This window comes from Papaver somniferum, chromosome 6 (assembly GCF_003573695.1).
Source record: "Papaver somniferum cultivar HN1 chromosome 6, ASM357369v1, whole genome shotgun sequence".
In the NCBI taxonomy this organism is placed as follows: Eukaryota; Viridiplantae; Streptophyta; class Magnoliopsida; order Ranunculales; family Papaveraceae; genus Papaver; species Papaver somniferum.
Window position 1 is genome coordinate 161,580,187 of NC_039363.1, and position 19,420 is coordinate 161,599,606.

The window sequence follows — 19,420 nt, forward strand, 5'->3', positions numbered from 1 at the left end:
TGTGCAGTTTCAGCAATCTGTTGCTCAAGGTTTAGAAGAAAATAAGAGAATAGGTCAGGATAACTCTCAGGCTATTTCCGAGTTGAAAACCCAGGTTAGTCAGATAAATGAGTCTTTAAGAGAAAGAGGTAAGTTTCCTAGTCAGACTCAACCCAACCTTAGAGGAATTAATGAAATAGGTGAAAGACCATCTGATCATGTGAATGCTATTAAAACCCTTAGGAATGGTAGAGTGATAGACAACAAGGTTTCCATGCCTGATAGTGAACATGCTGTAGTTCACCCTTCTGAACCAGAAACTGAGGAGACTGATAGAGTCTCTAAAGAGATCAATGAGGGTCATATTGAGCCCGACTTTGTCCCTAGAGCCTCATTCCCACATCTTCTAGTTCCAACTAAGAGGGAGTCCAATTTTAATGATATATTGGAGGTTTTTAAGCAGGTAACTATCAACCTTCCACTACTAGATGCAATTAAGCAGATTCCCTCTTATGCCAAGTTTCTCAAGGATATGTGTACGCGAAAGCGAAAGCTTAATGTCCATAAGAAAGCCTTTCTAGCTAGTCAGGTGAGTTCTATTATTCAGAATACCACTACTCCTAAGTATAAAGACCCAGGGTCCCCTACCATTTCTTGCACAATAGGTAAATACCGTGTTGAGAAAGCGTTGCTTGACTTAGGAGCTAGTGTGAACATACTACCATATCATGTGTACCTTAAGCTAGGACTTGGTGAGATGAAACCTACCCAGATGACACTTCAGTTAGCTGATAGGTCCGTTAAAATTCCTCGTGGTGCGATAGAGGATGTTCTCATATAGGTCGACAAGTTTATTTATCCAGTGGATTTTGTTATTTTAGATACCCAACCTGTCGCTGACCCAGAGAACCAGATACCGGTAATTTTAGGTCGCCCGTTTTTAGCTACATCCAATGCGATCATCAACTGTCGAAATGGTATTATGAAATTGTCTTTTGGTAATATGACTATTGAGCTGAACATTTTTAATATTAGTAAGCTACCCTCTGAACTAGATGACTCGAACATAGAAGAGGTGAACATGATAGGAACATTAGTCGAGGAGTCATTACCAAACATTTTGTTAGAAGATCCATTAGAGAAATGCCTAGCTCACTTTGGGATTGATTTTGATGATGATAATATGATTAATGAGGTGAATGCTTTGTTAGATTCAACCCCTTTGTTAGATACTAGTAATGGATGGAAACCTAAGATCGAACCACTACCAGTTTCTAAGTCTACTCTAGTTTCTTCGTTAGAAGAGCCTCATAAGTTGGACCTAAAACCATTTCCAGATTCCCTGAAATATGTGTTTTTAGGCCCGTATGAGACTTTACCTGTGATTATTTCTTCCGTCTTGGATAGTAATCAGGAAAGTAGGTTAGTAACCATACTTCAAAACAACAAGGAAGCTTTAGGGTGGACCATAGCTGACATTAAGGGTATAAGTCCCACTGTTTGTATGCATCAGATCTATTTAGAGAGTGATTCCAAACCTTCTAGGGAGATGCAACGTCGACTAAACCCTAATATGAAAGAGGTAGTTCTAAACGAGGTCCTTAAGTTGTTAGATGCAGGCATTATCTACCCCATTTCAGAAAGTAAGTGGGTCAGCCCCGTTCAGTTGTACCCAAGAAATCCGGTATTACTGCAGTCCAGAATGATAACAATGAGTTAATCCCGGCCCGAGTGACCACAGGTTGGCGTGTTTGTATTGACTATAGGAAATTGAACAAGGTCACCAGGAAGGACCACTTTCCCCTTCCCTTAATCGACCAGATGCTAGAGAGATTAGCTGGACATAGTCACTACTGCTTTTTAGATGGCTACTCTGGATATAATCAGATCGTTATTGCTCCAGAAGACCAGGAGAAAACCACTTTTACCTGTCCCTTTGGTACCTTTGTGTATAGACGCATGCCTTCCGGGCTTTGTAATGCCCCTGCGACTTTTCAGCGTTGCATGATGAGCATATTTTCTGACATGGTAGAACGGTTCTTAGAGGTCTTTATGGATGATTTTTCAGTGTTTGGTTCGTCTTTCGATGAGTGCTTGCATCATCTTGTAAGGAAAAAAATTTAGTGCTTAATTGGGAGAAATGTCACTTCATGGTTCGTTCAGGAATTGTTTTAGGGCATATCGTATCTTCTAAGGGTATAGAGGTAGATAAAGCCAAAGTTGACCTTATTAAGACTTTACAAGTCCCAAAAACCGTAAGAAATATTAGGTCATTCTTAGGGCATGTAGGTTTTTATCGTCGATTCATTAAGGATTTTAGCCTAATTTCTAGACCTCTTTGCAATTTGCTTGCAAAAGATGTTAAGTTTGTCTTTACTGATGCTTGGTTAGAGGATTTTGAGAAGCTTAATAATTTACTCACTACCGCCCCCATAGTCCAGGCACCCAACTGGAACCTACCCTTTGAGATCATGTGTGATGCTTCAGATTATGCTATTGGTGTTGTGCTAGGTCAGCGAGAAAACAAATTACTTCATGTGATTTACTATGCTAGCAAAACTCTGAATGATGCCCAGTTGAACTATACCACTACCGAGAAGGAACTGTTAGCCATTGTGTTTACCTTAGACAAGTTTAGACCCTATCTATTAGGTTATAAGATCATCATATATACTGATCATGCTGCTTTGAAATATCTTTTGTTTAAGAAGGATACAAAACCTAGATTGATTAGGTGGATCCTTTTGTTGCAAGAGTTTTCTCCAGACATTAGAGACAAAAAGGATGCCGAAAATGTTGTAGCAGACCACTTGTCTAGGCTAGTTGTTAGTTCCCCTGATAATTACCTTCCTATAAGGGATAGCTTTCCTGATGAACAATTGTTCTTTGTTACCCAATTACCTTGGTATGCGAATATAGAGAACTATCTTGTTACCGGTCGAATGCCCCAACATTGGGGTAAACAAGATCGTTCTAGGTTTTTAGCTAAGGTTAAGCATTTCTTTTGGGATGATCCTTATTTGTTTAAGTATTGTCCATACCAGATTATTAGGATATGTATACCTGAGAGTGACCAGTCCAGTATTATTTCCTTTTTTCATGATCATGCTTGTGGGGGTCACTTTAGTGCTAAGAAAACTGCAGCTAAGATATTGCAGTGTGGATTCTATTGGCCTTCGTTGTTTCAAGACTCCCACAGTTACTGTGTGACTTGTGAACGTTGCCAGAAATTAGGAACCATTTCCCGTAGGAACATGATGCCCTTGAACCCTATTTTAGTTGTGGAGGTCTTTGACGTGTGGGGTATTGACTTTATGGGTCCGTTTCCTAATTTTTTTGATAACTTATACATCCTTGTCGTTGTAGACTATGTCTCTAAGTGGATTGAGGCGTCTGCGTGTAAAACCAATGACCATAGGGTTGTGATTGATTTCTTGAAAAATAATATACTTACACGTTTTGGTACACGGCGAGCTATAATTAGTGATGGAGGGTCGCACTTTTGTAATGGACCTTTTAGGCTTTTGATGAAAAAATATGGTATTACACATAAGGTAGTTACCCCGTATCATCCACATACTAGTGGTCAGGTAGAAGTTTCCAATAGGGATATAAAATGTATATTAGAGAAAACAGTTAATCCTAATCGGAAAGACTGGTCGTCTAGGCTTACTGATGCCTTATGAGCTTACCGTACTGCGTTTAAGACCCCCATTGGAATGTCGCCTTATCGGCTTGTTTATGGCAAGGCATGTCACTTACCTGTTGAGTTAGAACATAGAGCTTATTGGGATGTTAAGCAGCTAAAATTTTCACTCGACAAGGCAGGAGCCCATAGGAAACTCCATCTCAATGAGTTGGAAGAGATTCGTAGAGAGGCATACGATAGTGCTAAGGAGTATAAGAACAAAATGAAACTTGTGCATGATAGAAATATCTTAAGAAAGTCATTTTATCCAGGTCAAAAAGTTCTTCTGTATGATACCTGCTTGCATCTTTTCCCTGGGAAGTTACGTTCTCGGTGGACGGGTCTTTTTATTGTTCGCACTGTTTTTCCTCATGGAGCTGTTGAGATCAAGACACCGGATGGTAGTAGTTCTTCAAAGGTTAACGGTCAGAGATTGAAACCCTTTTTAGAGCCCTTTCCTACAGGTGATATTGATGAGGTACCTTTGGAGGACCATGTTTACCCTTGATTGACCATCGAGGCGATTGTATGTTGTATATTAGTTTTTGATTTATCTCTTCACCCAGGTACTATCTTTCCGACTTCTCTCTTTACTAATTCCTCATGTTACTTTACTGTTTGGTATTGCTCTTTCATTAGAAACATTGAGGAAAATGTTAGATTTAAGTTTGGGGGTGGGGAAGAAATTTTTTGTTAGCTTTTAGTTGCAATAAATAAACTCCATAGCCTAGAAATTTATTATTATTAAGGTTGGCACTAACCAATCTAAGTGGATGGGAACATCTTGGTTGTAGGAGTTGAGGAATCCATCTGATTAGATGGAAACATATAAAGAGTCTATCCATAAAAGCACAGAGCTCAGGTGTTAGAATTAAAAAAAAAACATGGTAGTTTCGCCATATCTCGTTGAATCCTAATCCTTCTATTTTTATTTTTTTTAAGTGATTTGGTGGGGAACACGATTCAAGTTGTTACCTTTGCTAGGGTGGAATAGAGTGATTGAAATACACAAAAAAAAAGAAAAAAAAAAAGAATGAGACCAGACCATTAGACCAACCGGAATAAATTCAATAAAGTCGACCACTGGTGCCCTTGTATATGCCAGTTGTGTTGACCTAGAGTTAGGTTTATCGACCACTGGTCCCCTTGTATATGCCAGTTGTGTTGATATTAGTCAGACCGATATCTCAGTCCATTAGGATAGATTCACCTTGGGAGAGGCCTTCATACATATATGGGAAACACCATTCACTTTTAACCATCTCTTTATCCATCTTCTTAATTTTTCCATGTGATTGGTTGACTCCGGTTATGATGTACTGAAACTATCTGAGTAGAGCTTTGTCACTTATATATGAATTTTAGTATGCTGAGTGCAAACTTGTATACAACAATTGGAATTTCGCATCAGGGTACTTCCTCTTGTAGTCAATGAGAGTATGCCAACCAAGGAGATTCTTTAGTGCCTTCCAAAGTTCTGCGTAGATAGTTAGGGTCTGGAGTAAAGGTTTTGTGGGTACACCTCTGGTAAACCCTCCGGAGACAACACTCCGCCACTAGGGCCACCTAGTGGTTTAACGACTTGCTGCACGTGCTAAGTGTAATCATTTTTATTTTTATTTTTTCTAGATTAGATTTGCTCGAGGACTAGCAAATAATAAGTTTGGGGGTATTTGATAGACGCATTTATGTGTCTAATTTGTCCTCAATGTTCCGTGTTGTTAGTACTCGATTTCGTACTTATTATGGTGTTTTGTGTGTTTGTAGGTATTTTTTGGGAAATAAATATTGTTGGAAAATTCGGCTCGAAAGGTTGCTCAGAGCACCCCCGAAGTAAAATTTCTATACGGACCCCCATTTTTGCTAAGTGTCACCCACGGCTATATGTAGCCCATTTTTGTCCACAACACCCATTTTGTCCACAGCACCCTTCTCCCTCGTTTGAATTATTTTTTTTGGAGGGAAACTGTTTTTTTTCACCTGCAACATATTCTTCTTCGGATTTGGAGGATCTGCAGTGAGACTCAATGGCTGAATTTGCAAGGGATGACTTTACGGAGCGTAACAGGCGTGGTATGGTTGATTGTTTCGATTAGAATTGGTTGCATCGTCGGATTGAATCTAAACAGGGCAAGCCGTGTTCACAAGGGAGACAGTCACGGGATTACATCGAGTTTGGACGTGTACCGCACGCGTTGGTTGCTTCAGAAACATGAAGGAGTTAAACAAAGATTCTATGCACGTATCCAGACGCGTGCAGGAGAAGAAAAAGGGAAGAAAATATTCCCGAGAATATTTTCTTTGCTGCCGGAGTTATGAGGATTATTTGGAGTAATTGGGTGATATTCGAAGGCCTCTGTGGGTATATATAGGCTTCTGGTATCACATTTAGGGAACGGAGAGTTTGGGGAGAGTTTAGAGTAACAACAGAGGAGATTGACCGTGTTGCAGAGAAAACTTTTTTGCTGCTGCTAGGAAGAACACGAAGAACATTAGACGCCCAGCCAGCAGTCGTATTTTCAACAGAGAACGACAGTTTGGTGTGGGTCATAGTATTCCAGAGACTACTGCATTTCATATTTATCATTCTTTGTAACAGTGTTTTGCAACAATTATAAATGTTGCAAACACCCGATTTTCATCATTTATACACCTATTTTGAGCAATGAAATCAAATTTTGAGCGTGTTTCCAACATCATGATGAGCTAAACCTAATCCTTTGGGCTAGGAGTAAGCCGTTGTTTCGGTAAAAGTGATATATTTCTATTAATTAATTACAACAACTCTATTATAATTTTTACATTGAACTAAAAATTGTTTATATGATTTTGATTAGTTAGGTGTATTTTCTCTTGATAGAATATGCTTGCTTTAGGGTTTTGATATTTTATGCTTGCATTAACATCTATTCTTTTGGAAATCTACATGTCTAGGCAATACTATTTGAATCAATTTGAATGTTGAGTTGCATAATTATTGTTTTATTAAATCACTAATATCAACCAATGGTGGAATCCTAGCTCTATTCTCTCCATAATTTTCACAACATCTTTTTAATTTAGTTCGCTATTTTTATTTATCAAAAAAAATCTAAAAATCCGCTTTCACAAGTCTTGAACGAATCATATTACTACAACATCATTGAAAATCACATCACTCTCTTGATGATTTTTGACTTAATTAATCATCTAGAGTCCATATTTGGTTCAAACTCCTTCCTGCAACTAGGAATGGTCATCCACCCACCATTAGATGGTCACACGACCAACAAGGGCCGGTTTTACACCTCTTGGTCAGTCCCTCCTATCTCCATGACTAGGTTCTACTACCTATTGCTCAGTCAAGCACAATTTAATAATGATTAAACAACAAATAATCATCCTTTCACCAACTGCTCTGCAAAGGAGTTTGGTAAATGCTCATTCTAGCATCCAAATAAGGTAAATGCTCATTCTAGCATCCAAATACTACATGGTCGGTCCATCACTTGTAAAGGCGGTCCCTCTCTCATTCATTGGTTGATTCTTAGTCGATCATTCATTGATCATCCATAGATCATAATTAGGGTTTTGAACTGAATGTTCTGTCTCGCATAATTCTGAACATGTTCAAACACCAATATTTTAATACTAATCCAGCAATCAATATATTAATTAATTAATTAAATGATATTCGGTTAATATTTTTAATTAATATTTTATTTGGTATTCATACCAATTATTCATGGATCTAGCAGTATATGCTCTGACTAACAATACTTGCCCTAATCATCAATGTTCCATCTGGCAATACCCTAATTGCTTCAGCTAGTAATGGCTCACGGCCAACAAGGTTCAGAACCGCCATTCCTGACAATATTGATTCAATTATGAATATTTATTTAATTGCTCAGGGAAATATTCCTCATATTGATTCATCTATCAATATTTGAGTTGCAGTATTTCTCATGTTGATTCAGCTATCAATATCTGAGAATTTAATATTATCTGGCTATCAGTATTTTATTGGTTCATCAACCAACATTTGGTTCGTCTGTCAACCACTATTTTAATATCGTAATCTCTCCTCGTCATTCGTCTGACTCATGACACATAGATCGAGAAAGGTCTTTTAGGATCATTTAGTGCTCAGTGCACCAACATAATGGTTTATGATCGACCCAGCAATCTCATAAAACCATCACTAAGTCATTCGACTACCATTACTGCTTCAACTAGCATAATGATATGACACACTGACCTAATTCAACAATCATGGTATAGATCATGTTGTTGTTTCAACATTCTATTATTCATCTATCATAATATTGAACTTCGTCGGTCAGTTCATAAGACTCATAGTCTTAGGTCAAAGATTGACCACTCACACATGAGATATGAGGTATGGCGGCCTACAATATGTGCGATATGAGGTACATCCACGATGAGAGTTTTTGTAAGTCGTGCTTACAGTTAAGTAGTGAATGGAATAGTGGTTTCCCGATCAACCCAGTCTTTCGTGCAAAGTGGAAATGGTTTTTACACGATATCCCAGTTCCCTATTCTTCACTACCTTCAACTTTCACCACTTACAAGATATTGATGTGATGTTTTAAATAGGTTTCCGAACCTATGATATGATAACTAACAACAACTAAGACTCATCATTGTCAAGTTATCAAACACATATTGAGAGAATTTCTCTCGTCTACACAGAGAATCATCTTCACAGCAGTTCAACACATCACTGATAGGTATCTAAAACACCTTAATATTTATCTAATGTTAATGCTTTCTTTGCTAAGTTTTCTTGTAAATTATTTATCTTATGTTTTCTTTCGAGTGTTTAGGTACTTTGGAGTCATTTGGAACAAAAGAAGAAGAAACATGGCAAAAAGGTGCAAATGTTGTTGGAGGCGGATTATTTCTCATCATTTGCTTTTATTTCTTCATCTCTATCTGAAAAGCATGTCAGCTTTAGTGATGCAAATTATTGTCTGAAAAGCATGGCAGCTTTAGTGATGAAGAGAAATTGAAGAGAAGAAGTAAGGGACGAGCTGCTGTTGGTGGAAGAATTCGAAGAAGAGCAAAAGTGGCATTTATCACGTGCAGATGCTATTGGAATCACGATGGAGCAAAAAGGAGCTGTCATTCTTTGGTGGCACGTATCAACACTTAGGGTGCCTAGAGTCATCTGGGTACCCTCTTAGCCAATTCACCAGGGTGGCTATATCCATTAGTCTTATTCCCACACTCACCTTAAAATTCAGAGAGAAATCAAATCTCTCATCATTTTTTATTCTCCACTTACTCCACCTGAAACCAAGAGAGATGGCGGCACCATTTTACACCTGAGAAATTTAGAGAGAAACCAGTAAGGAGATGCTGAAATTCAAGAGGAATCAAGAAGAAGAGATGATGGTGGTATGAGTCCGCTGATGAAGAACTTGTGTATGAGAAAATGGGTTAGATTGAAGTTTGAATCAGTAATTAGGGTTTGTGAGAAGAGCAAGGCAATGAATGGGTTGATGCTGAAATTGGAGTTGTTGTGAGAAGAAGAATGAAAGGAATGGGTTATATTTCGAGTTTGTGGGGTTTTGAACAAGAAATTCAGGGAAGAAGAGATGAATGAAATGGAGTTAGGGTTTACAGGAAATGTTGTTGCTGCTCTTGATTGAAGCTGTAAACGATGGTAGAAAGTTGATCTTGAAGCTGGGTATGAGCCAGATGTCAATTTTGGTTCGAAATTTTTGTGGATTTGAGAAGATTGGGATGCTTCCATAGCCTTGAGATGCAGAGACTGGAGATGAAATTGGTGTCGATTTGGTGTTGCAGAGATGGGTCTATTGAGTTTTAAGCTGAAAGTGCAGGTAGAGAAGATGAGCTTTGAACTGAGAAGACGCACTGCAGTCTTCGATGTTTCAGTTCATGGCTGAGAAGATGATGGTATTGAAAATTTCAGTTGCAGGTCAACAAGAAGAAGCTGGGGAATTTCAAGCTTGAGATGCAACTGTACATGGGAGTCCAAGTGAAGATAGTGTTGCAGAGAAAGTTGTAAGCTTGTTGGTTTGAAGAGTTGAAGCTACAGGTGGTATTAAGCCATTGATTGGTGGTTGTAGCTCATGATGGTTCTGGATGTGGAAAGAACAGAATAGGGAAGATGATATTACAGCTGCAGAATGTGTTGGTAGTAATAGAATGAGTTGCACTGGGATCACAAGACTCAGTAATGGCAGGAATGGAGATGGATTTACAGGAATGAACTGTTGCTGTTGATGGTGGGTACTAAGTTGCAAATGGAAAGGCAAATTGGTATTGCAGGTGGTGGAATGTGGTTGTCCTGGTGTTGTTTGAGCAGATGCAGGCAGTGATGCTGATACATTGCAGCTGCAGTTGGAGGTTTGAACTGGTGGTATAGCTGGTGATGCAATTGGCTACAATGAAATGGTGCTGCTTCAAGGAGATTTGGGTGATATTATTTTGAGCTGGGGAGTTTACTGAGAAGAGTGTAACTTGAAGTGGTGGCTGGAATGCAGACAAGAAAGTGCAGTGTTGGTGCTTTAAATGGTTGCAGGTGAAGGCTTGCAAAGCAGTGATGACAGTTTTGGTTATGTATCAAATGCAGAATTGCAGTTGTTCCAGAACTGCAGAACTGTGCGAAATGTGAGAGAGAATGGCGAGCCGGTGGTACTAGTTCCGGTTGCTGTATTTCGAAACGGAAAGTGGGAATCGTAAAGTTTCACTGAATCATGAAGGAGTTACGAGTCAGATATAAGGTTTGGTGGCCGGGTATATGAGTTTGGTGTTACGCTTTTGAGTATGTTTTCGCAGGAACGAGGAATTGGCTTAGATGGTACTTTTGAGAATGTACGAACTACAAAGAAGTAGAGTTGAGTTGCTGGAAGTACATATTTTCCTGGTGACAGTTTCAGATATCTCAGGTGACCAAAGTAGTTTTCCGATAACCGGATTCTGGGGACAGTAACCAGATTCCGGTGATGACGTCAGCAAGCCGGCGACCAGTGTGACATGAATTTCCAGATAAGCTATGATTGATGCACATGGGCTTGGTGGACTTCTATCTATTGGACCTTTGAGACTTGACTTAGTTTTGGAAGGGAGAAAAGATACAAAAGGAAAAGTTTTCTACAACTTTGAAATCACGTATTATTCTTGGAGCTTTGGAGATAGACGCAACTAGGGTTTGCTTTCGTATTTATTTTTCATCTTCTTTATTTGATTATTGATTATGATGAACTCCATAGATATGAGTAGCTAATCTTATACTATTGGTTAAGGATGTAGTCATATATCTACAACTTGTGCTTGATTAATGCATTAGTTTTCTCTCTTGATTATCATGCAAACTTCTACTGTTTTTATGATCATATGATTGATGTATTTGGTAGGTACGGAAACCTACAATAATAATAGTGAAAGCGCACAGTGTCTAACTAGTAGATAATGTCAAATACAGGTCATTCCCACGAGGAGTGTGAAAATACTACTACTAACTAATACCAAAAACTAACAAATCAATAAGGTGATGTTTGACGATTTTTCAGATATTCGGGACAAAATGAAATAATAAATAATTCTAGCAATAAAAAAAATGGGTAACGGGTTGTTAAGGTTTTCGATTTCCACCAATTCAATCATATAAACTCGACTAATCTCTATTTATTACTCAAGACAAATTTCGAAATCAATCTCATGTCTCGGAAGATAATATGTTTAAATTATAAAATATGGCTTCTCCGCTGTAATTTCCTTCGCTTCATGGGTAATGATTCTAAAGTATTACATATCAATCCTAAAGCATATTACGTCAAATAATTTAACCAAGCACGCTATATCAATTGAAAAGTATAAGTAATCAAGAAAATCACATAATCGATTATACACCAAGCTATATGAAGAGAAATCACTAATCAATGAATCATTAATAGAAATATCATCGTAGAGTTCATATAAATAAATTGGCTTCAATCTAAACCCTAACAAACAACTTAGCAAACCATGAGAAAAGAAAACTCAAATACACCAAACCCTTGTCGCCTCTTCTCTCTGTCAACGGCTTTGCGGACGCCTCCCCCTTTTAATTTTGAAACAACACATAAATATAGCCCACAGATGAATTCACGTCGTCGCCACATCACCTCCCAATAGAAGTCTGCCACACGTCATGAAATACAATCCGCACAATAATATTGTGCCGCGTGTCATAGTATGACGAAACATTGTAAAGTATTAGCGAATCTCCACTTTCCATAGTATATGACACCACCAAGGAAATGAATTAATTTCACTTAAAAAGCATGATATTTTCTTGCATGTGCTGGGCCCACCTTAACTGTATTTGCACAAATGACGTCATTTGGTCTCAAACATTCCTTCAGATTCTTTATATATATATAGCAAGAGAACTTATGGAAGGACAAGATATGTTAATGTTTCCTTTTCCTTCATTTGCACTTCATTTGCACGTGGTCATGGAGGTGATATTCTTCCATTCTTATGATAACAATAATAACGTCACTCTTGACCAATCTTAGGTGGCATTAGTGTGAACTGACGTCGACTCGCTTCACCATGCATTAATTGAAGAGCAAATTAAAACTTGTCTGCCCATTGTGACCTCGGCTGTGAAATAATTCTATGTTGATGATATATATGGAGATACCAGGCCAACATAATAAGTGCTGCTGATATATAGAAATACCAGGCCAGCATAATAAGTGCTGCTGATATATAGAAATACCAGGCCAGCATAATAAGTGCTGCTGATATATAGAAATACCAGGCCAGCATATTTGATCATTGTGGTTGCTGATACATGGAAATACCAGGCCAACCCCATTTCATCATTGTGGTTGCTGATACATGGAAATACCAGGCCTACCACGTTTCATCATTGTGATTGCTGATATATGGAAATACCAGGCCAACCACATTTCATCATTGTGGTTGCTGATATATGGAAATACCAGGCCAACCACATTTTGCAATTTTCGTCGCAAACACCATTAAGACTCATATTTTGTTGTTTATTCGCTGGATGATCGAATTCACTTGTACTTTCTACAAAAGCACTAAAATAGTATTAACAACTAAAATATTGTATCCTAGCTAATATAAATATGGGTATAAAATGTAGCATTTACATGCTTATCAGTATTGTGATAGGATTTAGATGTTTGTTTAGTTAAGTGGCCAATTAATTGAACTTTCATCCTTGTCCATAGCTATTTTAGGGTTCATCATCGAGCGATAACCCCAAATACAAGTAGCATGATATGATTACTGTTTGTAGTGATACACTCTTGTAATCATATGTAGAGTTTGACCATTGTATGAATTGTCATGCGCAATGTATGACAATTGCATTGATTAGCCTATTTCCAAAACTTAATGCTCCTAGGAATTGAACTTAATTAGGGCAAGGCGTTAGGTTACTTTAGGTAGAATTCACATTCGCAGCTCTAATGTGTGTGCTGATGAACTTAGGAAATTAATGGAATATCTTGCTCTCTTGATACTCTAGGCTTTTGATGATGAATAGATTAAATTGTAATTCTAATCATGAATGCAAGCACTTGTTTAAGATAGAAGATGAACTCCTTGACCAATTTCTCTCTATTGATTATTTCCAATTATTTTATTTGCTTTGCTTAATTTATTGCTTTGGTAAATAAAAAAAAAACCCTTGTTACTAAGAAAATAGAATTTTGTAACAACAATTATCTCTCTGTGGAAACGAACTCTTCCTTACCTTGTACTTCATTTATATTTCGTTGAGTAAGAAAGTGAATTACTTTTGACGCATACGACTGCGATCAAATTTTGGCGTCGTTGCCGGGGAGGCATACGGCTTGTTATTTTGTTTTAGTTTCTTATTTTGGTTTTACTTTAATCTCGTTTTTGAGAATTGTGTTTCAGGTACCTTGCTGAAATACAAAATGAAAGAAGCAATGAGTAATGCAAATCGTACACTCAAAGAGATAGCTTCTCAAAAGTTGTACCAACAACAATGGTGTATTGATGTAACATCCATATTTGATATTGAGCCACGGTTGGTCAGTCAAATACCAAAGTTCCATGGATTTACATCGGAGGATCCATACAAGCATCTTTTGGATTTTTAATGGTTTATCACCAGCATGATACCTCAAGGTGATGATGCAGATGAGGGAATGTTGTGTGCTTTTCCTTTCTCTTTACTATGTAGCCACAGATTGGTTGTATTACTTACCACCGGGTAGTGTCACGACATGGGCAGCGTTGAAGCAACTTTTCTTAGAGAGGTATTTTCCTGCGTCCAAATCAACCCAAATACGTAAAGAGATTAGTGGGATTACGCAGATGGAAGGTGGAACATTGTATGATTGTTGGGAACGTTACAAGATATTGGTGGCTAGTTGCCCGTATCATCAATTCAGCGATGCGTTGATTATTCTATATTTATATGATGGTTTACTACTAAGTGATAGGAATCTCCTTGACGCTGCAAGTGGTGGTGCACTTATGAACAATACGGTGACACAAGATCGAGAATTGATCGAGAGTATGGCAACAAATTCTCAACAATTCTCAAGCCGCAGATCGGAGCGACCTATCAAGGGAGTTAATCAAGTTGACGAGATTGCTGAGTTACGTTAATAAATGAGCAATATGGTAGCAATGATGCAACAAATTGCAACCATGGTTGTAAAACCGTCACGCCAAGATTATAAGAACGTGGAGCAAGTCCATGCTATTTTCTCAACTCAGCCGTATGGTACTTAATCCAACACTTACGAACAAGTTGCAAGTGCAAGTTCTGTTTACAACAATTCGAGTGAGTTCTAACAACAAGTGCAAAAACCGCAACAAGACAAAAATCCAGAATTAGAAAAGATGGCTACTTTGGTAGAGGCTCTAATGTCCGTGGTACATCAAAATCAACAACTAGCGAACTTAAATCAGCAGAAAACGGATAATGCAATTAAATAGTTGCAAGCACAAGTTAGTCAACCTCAACAACAACAATTTCAGCCGCAACAACAACAACCTCAAAATCAGGAGTCAAGTATGGAAGAGTTGCTGAAATATTTTATGCAAAGAACAGAGGATGTGGTCAAGGACTTGCAAACACAAGTTAGTTCCATGGCCAAGGAGATTAATCATTTGCATGCACAAAATGGTGAGAAACTCCCTTCTCAACCTCTTAACGCAAAAGAGGGTGTGAATGCTATTACGTTGGGAAGTGGTACACAATTTGTGAAACCCGAAGTTACTGATTCGGGTAAAGAAGAAGCCCCAAGGGAATCCGTTTTGGAGGAAAAGAACGCAGATTTTCCCCAAAATCACGAGGTAACTAAATCCAACTCTAAACCTCTTGTTTCTACTTATGTTCCTCCCATACCTTTTCCTGGCAGGTTCGCTAAAGCTAATGGAAAAGTGGAACAAGATAGGCATATTTGGGATGTTTTTAAGAAGGTCCAAGTGAATATTCCACTCATTGAAGTAATTAGGCAATCTCCTCGCTATGCAAACTGTGTAAAGGAATTGTGCACTAACAAACACAAGCTAACGGGTATGAGGTAATGAGTGTGGGGGAGAATGCTTCGGCATATATTTGAAAGAAACTCCTACCTAAATTGAAGGATCCTGGTAGTTTCACTATTCCATGCACAATTGGTAAAACACGATTTACCAAAGCCATGCTAGATTTATGAGCTTCCGTTAATGTTATTCCTACTTCAATTTATGATGCTCTAAATCTTGGTCCTCTTAAGAAAACCGGCATAGTTATTCAACTTGCCGATAGATCTAATGTTTACCCGAAAGGGATTGTTGAGGATGTTTTGGTGCAGGTGAAAGGACTAATATTTTCAGTAGATTTCTATGTTTTAGACATGAGTGATGTGAATTCATCCTCGTCTACACTTTTCCTGTTGGGTAGACCATTTATGAGTACCGCTAGAACGAAGATTGATTTCCACAATGGAACCTTGACTATGGAGTTCGACGAAGAAGTCATACACTTCAACATATTTGAGGTGAGGAAACACCCAAGTAGCATTCAATAAGATTTCCATAATGTGATGGAAGCTGGCTAAGGCATAACAAACAAGGAGATAGTCGGGCTGACGACTTTAAACCAAGCGCTAACTGGGAGGCAACCCCAGGGATAAGTATTTCTTGTCTTAGTTTTATTTTCTTGTCTTGTTTTTATTTGCTTCATTGTTATGATTTTTGATATCTTGTCATACATCATGATTAGGTATTTCCCACCTTAAATTTTACTTTGAATGACTAAATTTTACATTGAGTACAATGTAAGGTTTAAGTGTGGGGGAGTGTTTGTATAGAACTTTCTTTTTAGCATTGTTAGTTTTCCTTATAGATATACGAAAAAAAAAAGATGATTCACTACTAAGTCTAGCAACTTGTGCCTTACACTAATGAAAACATAGGAGTTGAGGAACCCATGAGTAGAGTCTATTCATATGAAATTGAACAAAATATAAAAATAAATAACATGTTAGTTGTCACCATATCTCGGAGTTGTCACCATATCACGTTCTATTTTTATTTTTCCATATTTATCTATTATTTCTCTAAGTGATTTGGTGGGGCACCAGCATCGAATTGTTATCACTGCTAGGATGAAATAGAGTGATTGAATTACTACAAAAAAAGAGACCAGACCAATTTGACCAAACGGTGTACAAAAAAAAAATGACACTTGGATAGCAATATGTGTGTGTTCTCCCTGTCTCTGTCGCCTAAACAAGCGTGGAATGCAGGATCCATGTGAATTACCATGTAATATGCTGACAAGAATCATGTGCTTGGATCCAAAAGAGCCAATCATGTTGTCGATTTGAAAAAAAAATTGAATAAAGAAAAAAAAAAGAAAAAAAATATATTGTGTTGAATAAAATCGATCACTGGTTCTCTTGTATATGCCAGTGAATTGATCTAGAATTAAGTTTGTTGACCGCTGGTTCCCTTGTATATGCTAGCTGTGTTGATATTAGAATTCAGACCAGTATCTCAATCCAATAGGATTTTTAGGTTTGTTTTGGCAGTAACCTTCAGACAGATATGGCAAACACCGTTCACCTTAGTCAACAGTCCGCCACCATCTACTTTCTATATCCATCTTCTTAATCTTTTCATGTCATTGTGGTTGATTAGATTCCGAGTATTGTGGTTGTGTTCAACTTTCTGATAAAGCTATATTACTAATTTATGAATTGGATTTGAAAGTGGGTACTTCCTCCTGTAATCCTTGATACTACGCCAATTACAAAATGTTTAGTGTCATTTTTAGACTTTTCACAGGTAGCTGGAATTTGGAGTAAAAGGTTTTGTAGGTAGACCTCTTGTAAACCTTTACGAGACTATAACTCGTCCACTAGGAACACCTAGGGGTTCAAAGGCTTGTTATACGTGCTAAGTGTGACCGTATCCTCGACGAGACGGAGTTGTATGTATGTTTTATAATTATTTTGTTTGATTTGCTCGAGGACTAAAAAACTCTAAGTGTGGGGGAATTTGATAGGTGTCTAAAACACCTTAATATTTATCTATTGTTTATGCTTTCTTTGATAAGTTTTCTTGTAAATTATGTATCTTATGTTTGCTTTCGAGTGTTTAGGTACTTTTGAGTCATTTGGAACAAAAGAAGAAGAAACATGGAAAAAAAATGCAAATGCTGTTGGAGGCGGATTATTTCTCATTATTTGCTTTTATTTCTTCATCTCTGTCTGAAAAGCATGTCAGCTTTAGTGATGCAAATTATTGTCTGAAAAGCATGGTAGCTTTAGTGATGAAGAGAAATTGAAGAGAAGAAGTAGATTTGAGAAGTAAGAGACGATCTGTTGTTGGTAGAAGAATTCAAAGAAGAGCAAAAATGAGCTGTCATTATTTGGTGGCACGTATCAATACTTAGGGTGCCTAGAGTCATCTGGGTACCCCCTTAGCCAATTCACCAAGATGGCTATATCCATTAGTATTATTCCTGCACCCACCCTAAAATTCAGAGAGAAATCAAATCTCTCATCATTGTTTATTCTCCACTTACTCCACCTGAAACCGAGAGAGATGGCGACACCATTATCCACCTGAGTAATTCAAAGAGAAACCAGTGAGGAGATGCTGAAATTCAAGAGGAATCAAGAAGAATAGATTATGGAGGGTATGAGTCTGCTGATGAAGAAATTGTGTATGAGAAAATGGGTTGGATTGAAGTTTGAAATCAAGAATTAGGGTTTGTGAGAAGAACAAGGCAATGACTGGGTTGATGCTGAAATTGGAGTTGCTGTGAGAAGAAGAATGAAAGGAATGAGTTATATTTCGAGTTTGTGGGGTTTTGAACAAGAAATTCATGGAAGAAGAGATGAATGAAAAGGAGTTAGGGTTTATAGGAAATGTTGTTGCTTCTCTTGATTGAAGATGTAAACGATGGTAGAAATATGATCTTGAAGCTGGGTATGAATCAGATGTCAGTTTTGGTTCGAATTTGTTGTGGATTTAAGAAGGTTGAGATGCTGCCATTGCCTTGAGATGCAGAGACTGGAGATGAAATTGGTGTCGATTTGGTGTTGCAGAGATGGATCTGTTGAGTTTTAAGCTGAAAGTGCAGGTAGAGAAGATGAGATTTGAACTGAGAAGACGCACTACAGTCTTTGATGTTTCAGTTCATGGATGAGAATATGATGGTATTGAACAGTTCAGTTGCAGGTCAACAAGAAGAAGCTGGGGAATTTCAAGCTTGAGATGCAGCTGTACATGGGAGTCCAAGTGAAGATTGTGCTGCAGAGTCAGTTGAAAGCTTGTTGGTTTGAAGAGTTGAAGCTACAGGTGGTATTAAGCCATTGATTGGTGGTTGTAGCTCATGATGGTTCTAGATGTGGCAAGAAAAAAATAGGGAAGATGATATTACAGCTACAGAATGTGTTGGTAGTAAGAGAATGAGTTGCAACTGGGATCACAAGACTCAGTAATGGCAGGAATGGAGATGGATTTACAGGAATGAACTGTTGGTGCTGTTGGTGGGTACTGAGTTGCATATGGAAAGGAAAATTGGTATTGCAGGTGGTGGAATGTGGTTGTCCTGGTGTTGTTTGAGAAGATGCACGCAGTGATGCTGATACATTGCAGATGCAGTTGGAGTGTAGATGGGGAAAAATGGTTCGCTGGTTTTCTAGGAAAGTGGAGAGTCGAGCGTGTTGTCGAGACTCCTCAACAGAGCGAACTGCTGAACCTCACACAGATGTACCGATGCAAAGGGGGTGCTTAGATTATGGAAATCAATCTGTATGACTCCGGCCTAAACCAAGACAATGGCCGTTCCAGAGTCAATTCGGTCGCAAAGAGGGAGATGGGTTGATCTGTAGGAGGGAAGCTGAGAGTTGTATGGGATCAGTGATGATCAAGGATTGTGGGTGTGTTGAAGGTTTCTGCAATATTGTTGAACTGCTGAAGTTGAGTTCTGTGAATAAGTTTATATCGAATTGTTGACGGATAATGATGATAATCGATGATTGATGATATGTCCTCGATTTAGACTTATTTATATTGCAATAATGATGTACCACTGATCCCTGTAAGTATGACGGTTTCTTGAGTGAAAGAGTGGGAAAGCGGGAGATCGTGATAGAGTCGGTTCCATGTCGTGCAGAGACTTGACTGATCGTGCACCCACTACTTTTCTAACTCCTTCAACCGTTTACACGAATTATGCACATTTATCGTTGTGGATGAATCCACGTGTCGTAGACC